Source organism: Bufo bufo, chromosome 5, assembly GCF_905171765.1.
Source record: "Bufo bufo chromosome 5, aBufBuf1.1, whole genome shotgun sequence".
NCBI lineage: Eukaryota > Metazoa > Chordata > Amphibia > Anura > Bufonidae > Bufo > Bufo bufo.
This window is the reverse complement of record NC_053393.1, coordinates 281,848,214-281,863,942: the sequence shown is the minus strand read 5'-3', so window position 1 is coordinate 281,863,942 and position 15,729 is coordinate 281,848,214. Positions and strand designations below refer to the sequence as shown.

Sequence of the window (15,729 nt, the reverse complement as noted above, 5' to 3'; positions counted from 1 at the left end):
ACAGACTTTACCCAGGATCGGGACGGCTGCGCAGGTAGAAGCTGCGCTTGCACTTAGAATAGAAAACTCATAATATTAAAACAGTGCAAATCCGATATTATGTGGGTACATTATTGGTTGTCTGTTGCGCTGATAACTATTATGCATAGACTGAGAGACACCAAAGTCCTGCATGTATGCATTAGGTTCATATCTATGGTGCAAGTACAGGAATGTACCCCTTAGGGCATTGGGTTTAGTGTGCAAGAGATAGATAGTATTACACTAGTGCATCATCTGTAATTCTCCAGTTGCATAATCAAAGTAATAGCATTAGCAGTTGGAATGCCGGTATATGTTAATATTTGCCAGTAAGACATATCCATATAAGGCCTAGATATACCAACATGACAGATTGTTAATAATCAACACAGTACTTGTGGTGCACTATAATTTTGGTTCAATAAGATAATAATCATGTGATCGTATAGGTGTCAAGTGACACTTTGGAATGAAAGAAAAAATGAAAAACCAACATAAAAATTTAACCTCTCCTTCGTTCTTAAAGAAAAGCAGTGAAAGCAAAGCCTTCATTGAGCCCTTTGGGACTGAGACTGTCAAGCCGATAGATCCACCTAGTCTCTTCCTGCAACTGGATGAAGTCATTTTAAAAATATTTTAAAAATATAAACCAAAAACATTTCAGCATATATTTTGAAATGTATTTGGGAATGCATTCTAAAAATTTAATTCAAATATATTTTCCAAAGACATATATGAAAATATATATGAAAAATATATTTTTGATATATTTTAAACCTAAAAAAAAAAAAAAGACATTTCAAGATATATTGTGAAATCTATTTGGGAATGCATACCAAAAAGGTAATTAAAATATATTTTCCGAAGACATATTTAAAAATATATTTTTAAAATATATTTTTGATATTTTTTAAAATGTAAAAAAAAACATTATTTTTTTTTTTTGGGGGGGTGCTGTGGCTGGCTATGATCAGGTGGGTCTAATTAAAAAATTATACCGGCAAAAAAGCTTTTTAATCTGTTTTTTTAAACTCTAAATTTCATATTTTTTATTTCATTACCTACATTATAGAATATCTGCGATAACCAAATCGGCTTTATCAAATGCGTTTATTAATAAAACAATTTACAAAAATGTCAAGTTGTCTACAACATATTTTGTTTCTTTAAAAATAATCAGTTGACAATTCATATGAATAATCAGGAATTTGTTAAAATTTGTAACTGGCAAAGAAAATCCACTGTAGTTTACAACATGGAGAAATTACATTCAGCTGTAAAGAAAAGCTGTATGGTATCAGGAAGGCAGTATCTTTATAATATAATGATCTCTCTCTTTGGGTGGTCCACACTTTGGAATCACTAGAAGAAGTTTCTGTCAGGTCTGCAGCCTGGTATGAATCGGCTTAGTGGAAGTTTACTATAGAATGGCCGTTTGCTCTTCTTTTTAAAATCAGGCGGCGGAAAATGGTGGTGCATTTGTCTGTGCACTGGAAACATCATTGACGGACAATTCCGAGGATCTCCCTCTTTTTAAATCTAAGAAAACAAAGAACAAAAAGATTGAGGATGGTGGTGGGTAACTAATAAAGAAACTGAAAACCCAAAACCAACTTACCAAAATTAATGCCCTTTAAGATTTTAAATATGTGTTGATTTAACTGATTTTAAAAAGTAAATCTTATAAAAGCTCCTACATATGCACCACTGTCCACACTTATTTTGGATCATAGTGAATTTCCATGGTTTTTTTTTAAAGACAGAGCTTGTAAATGGCATTTGCCATGTTCAGTTAAGTTATCTTAAATGTTTATCGTATCATCATGTGCACAGATGTGCCCAGCATCTGTGCGCGTTTGCCCATGGGTGCCCACAGGGACTCATGGTGGCCCCTGTGGGAAATATATGCCCCCCTTAGCATATATACTGTGGCCCCTTTTCTATATATATGTATATGTATTTCTATAATCCCCCTTTATAATATGTATAGGGCAGTGGCCCCTTGTATACATGTGTATACATATTAGGATATGTATACATGTATATAACTGGGCCCCTTATGCCCCCTGATGTGTGTGTATTTGTCCCCTATGTTGGTGTATACATGTGTATGGATGTGCCCCATGCATCCATACACATATATAGATATATATTATATGATATCCCCCCCCCCTCCATACATCTGAAACCAGATGCATCGGTGTGAATGTCCCCCAAGCATTCACACAGATGCAATCTGGTTGATTGTATCAGAATGACCAGACTAAAGTCCGGTCATCCTGATAACTTCAAAGGACTCAGATTCCACAGAATCTGAGCCCTTTGATATAATTGTCACCAGCGCCGCTGGAGACAATTATACATGATAGAAGGAGAGGAGGCTTCTCCCCTTCTTCTATTATGCGCATTCCGGCAGCGAAATTAACATCTCGCTGGCCGGAATGCTGAATGCCACAGGCGGGAGATCAAAGGCTTCCCCCGCCTGTTGGCATGAAAGCGCGGCCCCGATGCGCTCGTTCAGGAGACGCACGGGCCGGCGCAGTGACATCATCTCACTGCGCCGGCCCACGTGTCTCCAATGGTGGTGTGCACGCGTGCGCGCGGGACACCCTGTGGGCGGTGCGGCAGTGCGGGCCGTGGGATATAAATATCCCACGGACCCAGCACTGGGAAAGAAGAGCCGTGCCGCCCCCCCCACTGCTGAACGGAGCCCCAGCCAGAGAGGATCATCCCTAGACGAACGAGCAACCCCTGGACAACGCGCATTTAACCTTAAGTATCATTATACCCCCCTGCACCATCTCTATATACCCCCCTACTATATACCCCACGGCTCTCCCCTACTATATACCCCACTACTATATATATATATATATATACCCCACTGCTCTCCCCTACTATATACCCCACTACTATATATATATATACCCCACTACTATATATATATATACCCCACTACTCTCACCAACTATATACCCCACTACTCTCAACTACTATATATATACCCCACTGCTCTCCCCTACTATATACCCCACTACTATATATATATATACCCCACTACTATATATATACCCCACTACTCTCACCAACTATATACCCCACTACTCAACTACTATATATAGACCCCACTACTCTCACCTACTATATACCCCACTACTCTCACCTACTATATACCCCACTACTCCTACTATATACCCCCCTACTGTATACCCCTGGTAAACCCTACCCTATATACCCCTGGTAAACCCTACCCTATATACCCCTGGTAACCCTACCCTATATACTCCTGGTAACCCTACCCTATATACTCCTGGTAACCCTACCCCTTATTACCCCTGGTAACCCTACCCCTGATCCCTGATTTACCCTAATCACCTCCTGTGATATATATATGCTCTGTGGTTGGCTTACACCCTTGTAAGACCACCGTCAACCTTCGTCGACCCCATAGGGATAGTTAATAGTACTAGGTGGGTGGGCTGTTAATATTGAATGTGTGTATTGTATAGTTAGTTTATGGGTGGAATTGGGAACGTGTAGTGTAGTTGAGTACTGTATGATTAGTGAGTGTATTGCGCAGTGTATTGTTAATAAATACTGTTATATTTGTATCTACCTGTGTAACGTGTAGTTATTGGCGATAGTTAGTAAGGCGCATGCAGCTAGTGTAGCGATCAGTGTAAGGCATAGTGAAAATATTGTTATTGTTATATAAAGGCATAAATAGGCGGAGTTATCAATAGTTGACTCCTCCTATTTATGAATATTAATTACCGATATTTGCATAAATATTGGTGATTAACATTCCCCCTTTACATTGGCGAGCCAGGTAGGTAGAATGTTTGGGTGGCAAAATCCGGAAACCATACGAGAACTTCGCCTTTACTTCAGGTCAGTGGTATCTGTATGGTTTCCAAAGAGAGGGTTTTGCCAACGGTGTAATTCAGCATTATACCCCAGTGGAGAATGTGTCTGCCATTCAACATGACTTACACGCCCTCTGTCTCAAGGAATTTAGGCATTTTCAGGACTCAGACCCTACACCTATCAAATCCTTAAGATGGGTATCTAAAGACCCACACTTGCACCCATACCAGCAAGTGAGAGCTAACACTACCACGGTGTTATGCACTAAGAAGGGAATACTGAGTCCTGAAGATGTCACTGGGGCAGAGTACAGCGGTTGGCACATCCTGAAGGCTACCTTCCTGGAGAAGGATAGCCTAGACAGGTTAAGGGTTAGGACATATTTTGATAGGCCCATTCCAGTAAAGGCACCCTGAAGGCTTATTGCATGTTAAGAGATTCCCAGATGATTATCACCAGGGAATCCAGTTACGTTCAGGGACATGTGTCCATGATTATTTACGAACCAATATAATGATGTTAAAATTAAACTGCAGTGACTCTGGTCAAGCCATCTGGAACGATCAGAGTGGTCTGGTGAAACTGGAAGGCTTATATCGAGCCACAGTTTTAAAGGTACGGACCGACGCAAAGGACCCTAGGTATGCTCGGTTAAAGGGATCTCCATCATACGGTCTTTCATGATCACCATCATGAGAGACAACTGTGTTTCTGAGGTGACAGGATACTATTTTGTCACCTATGCTCACTGGGAGCAAGAAACCCAGATGGTGATGTTGGACACTAATCCCTGGAGTTGGGATTTGGTGTGCAACGGGATAGGACCACCCCTACGGTGGATGTATGGATGGATGGTACTCCTATGACTGAAGAATACCGGGGGAGGTATGTGTCTTCCGATTGGAAGGACCCCAGGGGTAGAGATATTAACTTTGACATCAATATAGATGGTTCGTTTAAATGGCCTTTTTGTGAGACAGCAGACGAGGGGTGCTGGACCTTTACTCAGTGGGTCTATCTGTCCCAAACAAAACCTGTAGGGAAGCTAGTGTTACAGGCTGGAGAAAACGATCAGTGGTACCCCTTCAAAGGAAGGGGACAGATCTGTGCAACAGTGGTGAGGGTCCCCTACGATACAGAAGATCTCCAACCGGTAAAACCACATTCGACTCTTGCACCGCCCCTATCCATCAATTGGCAGATCCTGTAGCTCCTCAACTGTCATCCCCCTGGAAAATCATCACGGACGCCAAATTCATCCTATTTACCTGGAGAATTTCCGTAGATGACTTCGAGTTGACCATTGGATCACAGGTGTGAGGAGTTCGTCAGGAACCAAATTGACATGGTAAGAGGTTGGATAGAGGCGGGACAAGAGGTAAGAAAGACGACCCCCCACGTAGGAAGAACAGGGGGAGGAGAGATCTAGTGGCTATGGGACTGGCGGAGGCGCTTTGGGAGTGGGCGCCCTGAACACTATGGATATGGAAGTCCTGAGAAATAAGCTTGGAGAAGTTGCGCGACATGCCGGGGAAGGATTCAGGACCCAGCTTGATGTAAACCACGTCCTAGAGGGTTTACAGCATTCGCACATTGATGCCACCACCTCTCTATCTTCTGCTATACGTGAGAAGTTTAGGAGGTTAGTGGTGGGTCTGTTAGAGGAGCAGGATCGGGCTCAGCTTGCTCTGGCGTGTACGCAGGTCCAAAGCGAACTCTCGGACAACCTTAAACATATTGTCTCAGCACTACACAACGGCCACTTCCCATTCAACCTCCGCCAGCGAATAAGTCCACTGATCTCTCCTTTCGCCATCAACCATACCAACTGGTGGGCGGTTCAGTGGCATGGGTGTCGAAATTCAACCTGTACTGCTTCGTCATTGGCACCTGTGTCCGGTCACACTAGACAGGGATACAGTGTCATCAATCTAGGTACGGTGATGAACAACCGAACGGTACTTCATCCCCAGCTCCCCTCGAGCGTTCTAACCTATGAAGAAGGCCATCCTTCTTTGTTTGACGCAGAAGGATGTTGGTTGAGAGAGGATGCCATCCTATGTCAGGGTGGTCGAGATCGGGTGCTTGGGCACCAGTGTTGGAACACCGAGGGGACCTGTGAGATGAAGGTCAACCCAATACCTTCATCCTCTTTAAAATACTTGGGACAGGGATATTGGTGTTGGTACCAAGGGAATAATGGGTCATATACAATTTATGGATTCAATTGTACCGAGCGAGGAATACTCTTCCCCGGAGCGTACTGTACCCTTAGCCCCGTTCTAGGTCTGGACGTCGCAGGACAGCAAGGAAGAACCCCAATCACCCCGGAAAGAAGACTCGACATCCGCCCCGATGTTCCCGTGAGACTTCAGAAGATTCCCCTTGGCCTCGGCAAAGAACTTAAACAGCTCCTGATGGATTTCAGCAAGAGGAAGAAATCTTACAACATCTCGGGAGACGGAGAAACAGGCCACTATTCGACTTACCCATGACCGGATGAAAATTACCGCAGTTGCCACAGCTTTGGACAAGGACTCAAAGATCTCATGGTGGGAGAGTCTTTTTGGATACAGTCCTAAGGCAACCTCGTTTTTTAATTTGCTGATACACCCGGTGATAGTGCTACTGGTTCTGGTCGGTCTCATGTACATAGGACTGGGGTGGATGTACCGGAGGGTCAAGAGACTAACGGACCAACTAAGCCAGAACCAGACAGCACTTCACGAACACAATCGCCGGAGGCTCAGGACTTGATTTCACCAAGCCCTGAAGCCGAGGAAGATTCTAAGACAGGACAGTTCATGTGGGGGGGGGGATTCAGGATGAAAATCTCTAATGATCTTGAGACCCTATGTGATGTATATTGGACTGGTGCGTATGAGGTTTTGGGAGGTACACCCTGCCCATCCTGAGACCTCATAGTATTGCATATAAATGTTTTTGGGTGTGGGTGGGTTGGAGGAGGGGAAGGGGAATTGTGATATATGTTTTGTATGAATGGGGATTAGATTAGGCACGACAGGGCCCTCTGTTTGTCATTTGCCACCTTGAACCCTGGAATGGTGAAGTTCATAAGGGAAGGGCTGGATGTGTAGTGTGGCGGAGGTGTTCTCCCCGTTAGAATTTGGGTTCCGAGACATCACCCCGCTCTATGGAAGAACTGACCTGCCTAGTAAAGACCTACTAACCTGTCCATGGGAGTACCGCACCTACCCAGACTGAACACAAGATGTTGGCAAAAGTCGTACCTGAAGGTTGGCGCAGTAAAAGACTAAGGTTGCGAAGGTCAACTCGCTCCAGATTCCTTTGGGGCGGGATGGACTTGAGATCGGCAGCATTGCTGAGAGACAGTAAGAGTGTGGTCACCCCAACCCCCAGGGGTGGCTAACAACGGAAGACAGTCACCAATAAGGAAGACCAGTCAAGACTGCAAGGGTCAAGCCGCTCCGGAAGTCCAAGATGACAGTAGGAGGGACTGATCAAGATAAAAGAGGTCAAGAAAGTTCTAAAGAAGAAGATGGTGTGCCCGGTGGATGGAGGAGTAGGTTACGGTGAACGGCAGGTCGGAGGAAACCTGGAGGGGTGATGTCTAGGTACCTAAGAACCTGTTGGACACTACAGTTCTTCCTGAACTATCACTGAAGATGGGATTGAGGGGGAAGGGGAGGCAAATACATCTCAACCCTTCTCCCAAGATATTGTCGTATTCCCGACAACAGGGGGATTGTTGAGGAAGGGTTGAGACGTCTGCATATATACCCATACATGCATGCAATCACGTGCGGCCATGTATGGTATATATGCATACATGTACTACCGCATCCTGGGATGATGTGCACAGATGTGCCCAGCATCTGTGCGCGTTTGCCCATGGGTGCCCACAGGGACTCATGGTGGCCCCTGTGGGAAATATATGCCCCCTTAGCATATATACTGTGGCCCCTTTTCTATATATATGTATATGTATTTCTATAATCCCCCTTTATAATATGTATAGGGCAGTGGCCCCTTGTATACATGTGTATACATATTAGGATATGTATACATGTATATAACTGGGCCCCTTATGCCCCCTGATGTGTGTGTATTTGTCCCCTATGTTGGTGTATACATGTGTATGGATGTGCCCCATGCATCCATACACATATATAGATATATATTATATGATATCCCCCCCCTCCATACATCTGAAACCAGATGCATCGGTGTGAATGTCCCCCAAGCATTCACACAGATGCAATCTGGTTGATTGTATCAGAATGGCCAGACTAAAGTCCGGTCATCCTGATAACTTCAAAGGACTCAGATTCCACAGAATCTGAGCCCTTTGATATAATTGTCACCAGCGCCGCTGGAGACAATTATACATGATAGAAGGAGAGGAGGCTTCTCCCCTTCTTCTATTATGCGCATTCCGGCAGCGAAATTAACATCTCGCTGGCCGGAATGCTGAATGCCACAGGCGGGAGATCAAAGGCTTCCCCCGCCTGTTGGCATGAAAGCGCGGCCCCGATGCGCTCGTTCAGGAGACGCACGGGCCGGCGCAGTGACATCATCTCACTGCGCCGGCCCACGTGTCTCCAATGGTGGTGTGCGCGTGCGCCACCCTGTGGGCGGTGCGGCAGTGCGGGCCGTGGGATATAAATATCCCACGGACCCAGCACTGGGAAAGAAGAGCCGTGCCGCCCCCCCCACTGCTGAACGGAGCCCCAGCCAGAGAGGATCATCCCTAGACGAACGAGCAACCCCTGGACAACGCGCATTTAACCTTAAGTATCATTATACCCCCCTGCACCATCTCTATATACCCCCCTACTATATACCCCACTGCTCTCCCCTACTATATACCCCACTACTATATATATACCCCACTGCTCTCCCCTACTATATACCCCACTACTATATATATATATACCCCACTACTATATATATATAACCCACTACTCTCACCAACTATATACCCCACTACTCTCAACTACTATATATATACCCCACTGCTCTCCCCTACTATATACCCCACTACTATATATATATATACCCCACTACTATATATATACCCCACTACTCTCACCAACTATATACCCCACTACTCAACTACTATATATAGACCCCACTACTCTCACCAACTACTCTCACCTACTATATACCCCACTACTCCTACTATATACCCCCCTACTGTATACCCCTGGTAAACCCTACCCTATATACCCCTGGTAAACCCTACCCTATATACCCCTGGTAACCCTACCCTATATACTCCTGGTAACCCTACCCTATATACTCCTGGTAACCCTACCCCTTATTACCCCTGGTAACCCTACCCCTTATTACCCCTGGTAACCCTACCCCTGATCCCTGATTTACCCTAATCACCTCCTGTGATATATATATGCTCTGTGGTTGGCTTACACCCTTGTAAGACCACCGTCAACCTTCGTCGACCCCATAGGGATAGTTAATAGTACTAGGTGGGTGGGCTGTTAATATTGAATGTGTGTATTGTATAGTTAGTTTATGGGTGGAATTGGGAACGTGTAGTGTAGTTGAGTACTGTATGATTAGTGAGTGTATTGCGCAGTGTATTGTTAATAAATACTGTTATATTTGTATCTACCTGTGTACGTGTAGTTATTGGCGATAGTTAGTAAGGCGCATGCAGCTAGTGTAGCGATCAGTGTAAGGCATAGTAAAAATATTGTTATTGTTATATAAGGCATAAATAGGCGGAGTTATCAATAGTTTGACTCCTCCTATTTATGAATATTAATTACCGATATTTGCATAAATATTGGTGATTAACATTCCCCCTTTACAATTTGTAAGGATCATTAATAGCTTAAACACTTTTGTTAAAGAGGACCTTTTCACTGGAATATATGTATTAAAATAGTTTAGTTACCTTACAGTGCGGCCCCCAGTGATTGTCATTTTTTTTCCCTCTAAATATAACCTCTCCCCCCCCCACGCTTCGTCTGCTGTGACCCCATTATTTTGGGCGCCTCATATGGTAATTAGGTGATTTGCCTCAGCTGGGTGGGGGTTTGAATTTCTCCTGCCCTTGACTGCAAGCGCATCAAATCAGAGCGCCTCGCTCTTAGCCATGGAGAATGAGCTCACGAGAACTTGAGTTCATTCTCTCTGGCTAACAGCGGGGTGCTTCTTCATGAGTAGCCATCATCGACCCATTCATCTCCCTCGTATCCCACAGGAGAACAGGCTCATCTCAGTTGGCAATCAAGAAAAAATAAATAAAAATGTTAGACTGAATAACTATAGACACAATTATTCTAAAAGGAACAGGGAATACAGTATTCAAGGCAAGGGATTCAACATGGAGATCTGAAAAGCACAAAGGTATTAAAGGGAACTGGTCACCGGGATTTGATGTATAGAGCTGAGGACGGGTTGGTTGGAATGGGTTGCTAGATGGCCGCTAGCACATCTGCAATACCCAGTCCCCATAGCGCTGTGTGCTTTTATTGGGGGGAAAAAACTATTTGATCCATATGCAAATTACCCTGAGATGAGTCCTATATGTGAGATGAGTCCAGCGTGAAGGAGCCCAGCACCGCCCCGCATCTTCAGAATCTCCTCCTCGCTCCCCGACGTCAGACAGCTAGAGCGCCGTAATCTCGCCATCTGTGAGCTAGTGCATGTGCAGTGTCCTCATAGTGTTCCTTCCCTGTGCTGGCATCAGCCTCAGGGAACGAACTGTGCCTGCGCTAGCTCACACATGGCGAGATTACGGCGCTCTGGCTGTCTGACGTCGGGGAGCGAGGAGGAGATTCTGAAGATGCGTGGCGGTGCTGGGCTTCTTCACGCTGGTCTCATCTCACATACAGGACTCATCTCAGGGTAATTAGCATATGGATCAAATAGTTTTTTTTTCCACAATAAAAGCACACAGCGCTATGGGGACTGGGTATTGCGGATGTGCTAGTGGCGATCTAGCAACCCATGTCCTCAGCTCTAGACATCAAATCCCGGTGACAGGTTCCCTTTAAGTTTGTCTGTCCTACTTGACTCTCGAAATAACCTGCACCCCTTAAAGTTTCTCAAGAATATTGGTATAAATAGAGTGGTCTAACTAATATTTAATTAAATTCAAAATTTCCGTACATTATACTAATCTCATTGCTTATTTTAGCTCAATTCATTATAGGACCACCTCCTGATGTGACTCATCCAACACCTATAAAGATAATGTATGTTACTTTCTGGTAAAGCATTTTAAAATGTTAGTGAGTGTGTATTTTAACATTTAGTTTTTGAGTACATAAAAAATAAACACATGTTTCCGGGTCAATGATTTTATCTTTGTGAATTTAGAGTAAATAATTTTTTTTTTTCAAGAAAAAGCTTTCATGTATTGTGTGATAAACCTCACCTTTATACTATAGTAGGGCACAAGCTATTTCCAGTCTTGCATCCTTTAAATATTCCGCTGATGTCTTCACTTCACATATTGTTCTTGTTTGCAGGAACTCCTTGGCAAACTGTAAAAGAACCATTCATTTTTGTTAATGCACTTAAAAGGTACACTGGCACCCAGACCATTTAAGCTATCTGCAGTGGTCTGGGTGCAGTGACCCTTTTGCACTTACTATAGCAATGTAAATGGTTGGGGGTAGTTTGGTAAGTCATGTGGGAGTGGGGGTGAACTATTAATCCTTTTGTGGCAGTTAAACTGTATTTATTTTTCAGCCACTATAGGAATCCCTTTAACATTTCATATGAGTGGATTTTACAAAGTTAAAAAAAAAATTACCATCCAGATTAAAACTCCACAGCTACTGGAATCCTGCTGGTTGCTGTGATCCATATGCTCCATTGTGTTCCCTGGTCCTCAAGTTTATAATTCCTCAAGAAGATACTTAAAAAAAAAATTATTTGATTTAAACAAAAAAACATAAGCATAACTGAAGCTTTTGCCAAGTTAAATAGAAACTAAAACAGTTTTCAATTTCCACACTTACTTCCAATTGTGTATCACTTTTTCAATATACCCGTCAACACAACAACCTTCCTGGACAAGATGACGACCTAACAAAATACATTGGGAAATCACACAAGTTTGTAGATTACACTGCGTGCAGAATTATTAGGCAAATGAGTATTTTGACCACATCATCCTCTTTATGCATGTTGTCTTACTCCAAGCTGTATAGGCTCGAAAGCCTACTACCAATTAAGCATATTAGGTGATGTGCATCTCTGTAATGAGAAGGGGTGTGGTCTAATGACATCAACACCCTATATTAGGTGTGCATAATTATTAGGCAACTTCCTTTCCTTTGGCAAAATGGGTCAAAAGAAGGACTTGACAGGCTCAGAAAAGTCAAAAATAGTGAGATATCTTGCAGAGGGATGCAGCACTCTTAACCACCTCAGCCCCCAGTGCTTAAACACCCTGAAAGACCAGGCCACTTTTTACACTTCTGACCTACACTACTTTCACCGTTTATTGCTCGGTCATGCAACTTACCACCCAAATGAATTTTACCTCCTTTTCTTCTCACTAATAGAGCTTTCATTTGGTGGTATTTCATTGCTGCTGACATTTTTACTTTTTTTGTTATTAATCGAAATTTAACGATTTTTTTTGCAAAAAAATGACATTTTTCACTTTCAGTTGTAAAATTTTGCAAAAAAAACGACATCCATATAGAAATTTTGCTCTAAATTTATAGTTACCTACATGTCTTTGATAAAAAAAAAAAGGTTTGGGTAAAAAAAAAATGTTTGGGTTAACAGTTATAGCGGTTTACAAACTATGGTACAAAAATGTGAATTCCGCTTTTTGAAGCAGCTCTGACTTTCTGAGCACCTGTCATGTTTCCTGAGTTTCCTACAATGCCCAGGCCAGTACAAACACCCCACAAATGGACCCCATTTCGGAAAGTACACACCCTAGGTATTCGCTGATGCGGCCATAGTGAGTTCATAGAAACTTTTTTATTTTTTGTCACAAGTTAGCGGAAAATGATGATTTTTCTTTTTTTTTTTTTTTTTCTTGCTTACAAAAGTCTCATATTCCACTAACTTGTGACAAAAAATAAAAACTTTCCATGAACTCACTATGCCCAATCACGAAATACCTGGGGTCTCTTCTTTCCAAAATGGGGTCACTTGTGGGGTAGTTATACTGCCCTGGCATTCTAGGGGCCCAAATGTGTGGTAAGGAGTTTGAAATCAAATTCTGTAAAAAATGACGAGTGAAATCCGAAAGGTGCTCTTTGGAATGTGGGCCCCTTTGCCCACCTAGGCTGCAAAAAAGTGTCACACATCTGGTATCTCCGTATTCAGTAGAAGTTGGGGAATGTGTTTTGGGGTGTCATTTTACATATACCCATGCTGGGTGAGATAAATATCTTGGTCAAATGCCAACTTTGTATAAAAAAATGGGAAAAGTTGTCTTTTGCCAAGATATTTCTCTCACCCAGCATGGGTATATGTAAAAAGACACCCCAAAACACATTCCTCAACTTCTCCTGAATACGGAGATACCAGATGTGTGACACTTTTTTGCAGCCTAGGTGGGCAAAGGGGCCCATATTCCAAAGAGCACCTTTCGGATTTCACTCGTCATTTTTTACAGAATTTGATTTCAAACTCCTTACCACACATTTGGGCCCCTAGAATGCCAGGGCAGTATAACTACCCCACAAGTGACCCCATTTTGGAAAGAAGAGACCCCAAGGTATTCGCTGATGGGCATAGTGAGTTCATGGAAGTTTTTATTTTTTGTCACAAGTTAGTGGAATATGAGACTTTGTATGAAAAAAAAAAAAAAAAAAAAATCATCATTTTCCACTAACTTGTGACAAAAAATAAAAAATTCTAGGAACTCGCCATGCCCCTCACGGAATACCTTGGGGTGTCTTCTTTCCAAAATGGGGTCACTTGTGGGGTAGTTATACTGCCCTGGCATTTCCAGGGGCCCTAATGTGTGGTAAGTAGGTAAATGACCAGTGAAATCCAAAAGGTGCTCTTTGGAATATGGGCCCCTTTGCCCACCTAGGCTGCAAAAAAGTGCCACACATGTGGTATCTCCGTACTCAGGAGAAGTTGGGGAATGTGTTTTGGGGTGTCTTTTTACATATACCCATGCTGGGTGAGAGAAATATCTTGGCAAAAGACAACTTTTCCCATTTTTTTATACAAAGTTGGCATTTGACCAAGATATTTATCTCACCCAGCATGGGTATATGTAAAATGACACCCCAAAACACATTCCCCACCTTCTCCTGAGTACGGAGATACCAGATGTGTGACACTTTTTTGCAGCCTAGGTGGGCAAAGGGGCCCATATTCCAAAGAGCACCTTTCGGATTTCACTCGTCATTTTTTACAGAATTTGATTTCAAACTCCTTACCACACATTTGGGCCCCTAAAATACCAGGGCATTATACCTACCCCACAAGTGACCCCATTTTGGAAAGAATAGACCCCAAGGTATTCGCTGATGGGCATAGTGAGTTCATGGAAGTTTTTATTTTTTGTCACAAGTTAGTGGAATATGAGACTTTGTATGAAAAAAAAAAAAAAATCATCATTTTCCACTAACTTGTGACAAAAAATAAAAAATTCTAGGAACTCGCCATGCCCCTCACGGAATACCTTGGGGTGTCTTCTTTCCAAAATGGGGTCACTTGTGGGGTAGTTATACTGCCCTGGCATTTTCCAGGGGCCCTAATGTGTGGTAAGTAGGTAAATGACAGTGAAATCCGAAAGGTGCTCTTTGGAATATGGGCCCCTTTGCCCACCTAGGCTGCAAAAAAGTGTCACACATCTGGTATCTCCGTACTCGGGAGAAGTTGGGGAATGTGTTTTGGGGTGTCTTTTTACATATACCCATGCTGGGTGAGAGAAATATCTTGGCAAAAGACAACTTTTCCCATTTTTTTATACAAAGTTGGCATTTGACCAAGATATTTATCTCACCAGCATGGGTATATGTAAAATGACACCCCAAAACACATTCCCCAACTTCTCCTGAGTACGGCGATACCAGATGTGTGACACTTTTTTGCAGCCTAGATGCGCAAAGGGGCCCAAATTCCTTTTAGGAGGGCATTTTTAGACATTTGGATACCAGACTTCTTCTCACGCTTTGGGGCCCCTAGAATGCCAGGGCAGTATAAATACCCCACATGTGACCCCATTTTGGAAAGAAGACACCCCAAGGTATTCAATGAGGGGCATGGCGAGTTCATAGAATTTTTTTTTTTTTGGCACAAGTTAGCGGAAATTGATATTTTTATTTTTTTTCTCACAAAGTCTCCCGTTCCGCTAACTTGGGACAAAAATTTCAATCTTTCATGGACTCAATATGCCCCTCACGGAATACCTGGGGGTGTCTTCTTTCCGAAATGGGGTCACATGTGGGGTATTTATACTGCCCTGGCATTCTAGGGGCCCTAAAGCGTGAGAAGAAGTCTGGAATATAAATGTCTAAAAAATTTTACGCATTTGGATTCCGTGAGGGGTATGGTGAGTTCATGTGAGATTTAATTTTTTGTCACAAGTTAGTGGAATATGAGACTTTGTAAGAAAAAAAATAATAATTCCGCTAACTTGGGCCAAAAAAATGTCTGAATGGAGCCTTACAGGGGGGTGATCAATGACAGGGGGGTGATCAATGACACGGGGGTTGATCAATGACAGGGAGTTGATCAATGACGGGGGGGGTGATAAATGACAGGGGGGGGTGATCAATGACAGGGGGGGGGTGATCAATGACAGGGGGGGGTGATCAATGACAGGGGGGGTGATCAATGACAGGGGGGGGTGATCAATGACAGGGGGGGTGATCAATGTCAGGGGGGGTGATCAAT

General features: G+C 43.2%; 1 long non-coding RNA gene across 1 annotated transcript; it reads right to left on the bottom strand.

Moving 5' to 3' along the window:
* Positions 1-1,336: 1,336 nt before the first annotated feature.
* Positions 1,337-11,944, bottom strand: LOC121002075. The gene is made up of 4 exons (XR_005779211.1): positions 11,868-11,944; positions 11,660-11,764; positions 11,279-11,387; positions 1,337-1,560 (listed from the first exon to the last, which is right to left on the bottom strand). It is a non-coding gene; the product is annotated as an uncharacterized LOC121002075 (long non-coding RNA).
* Positions 11,945-15,729: the final 3,785 nt, after the last annotated feature.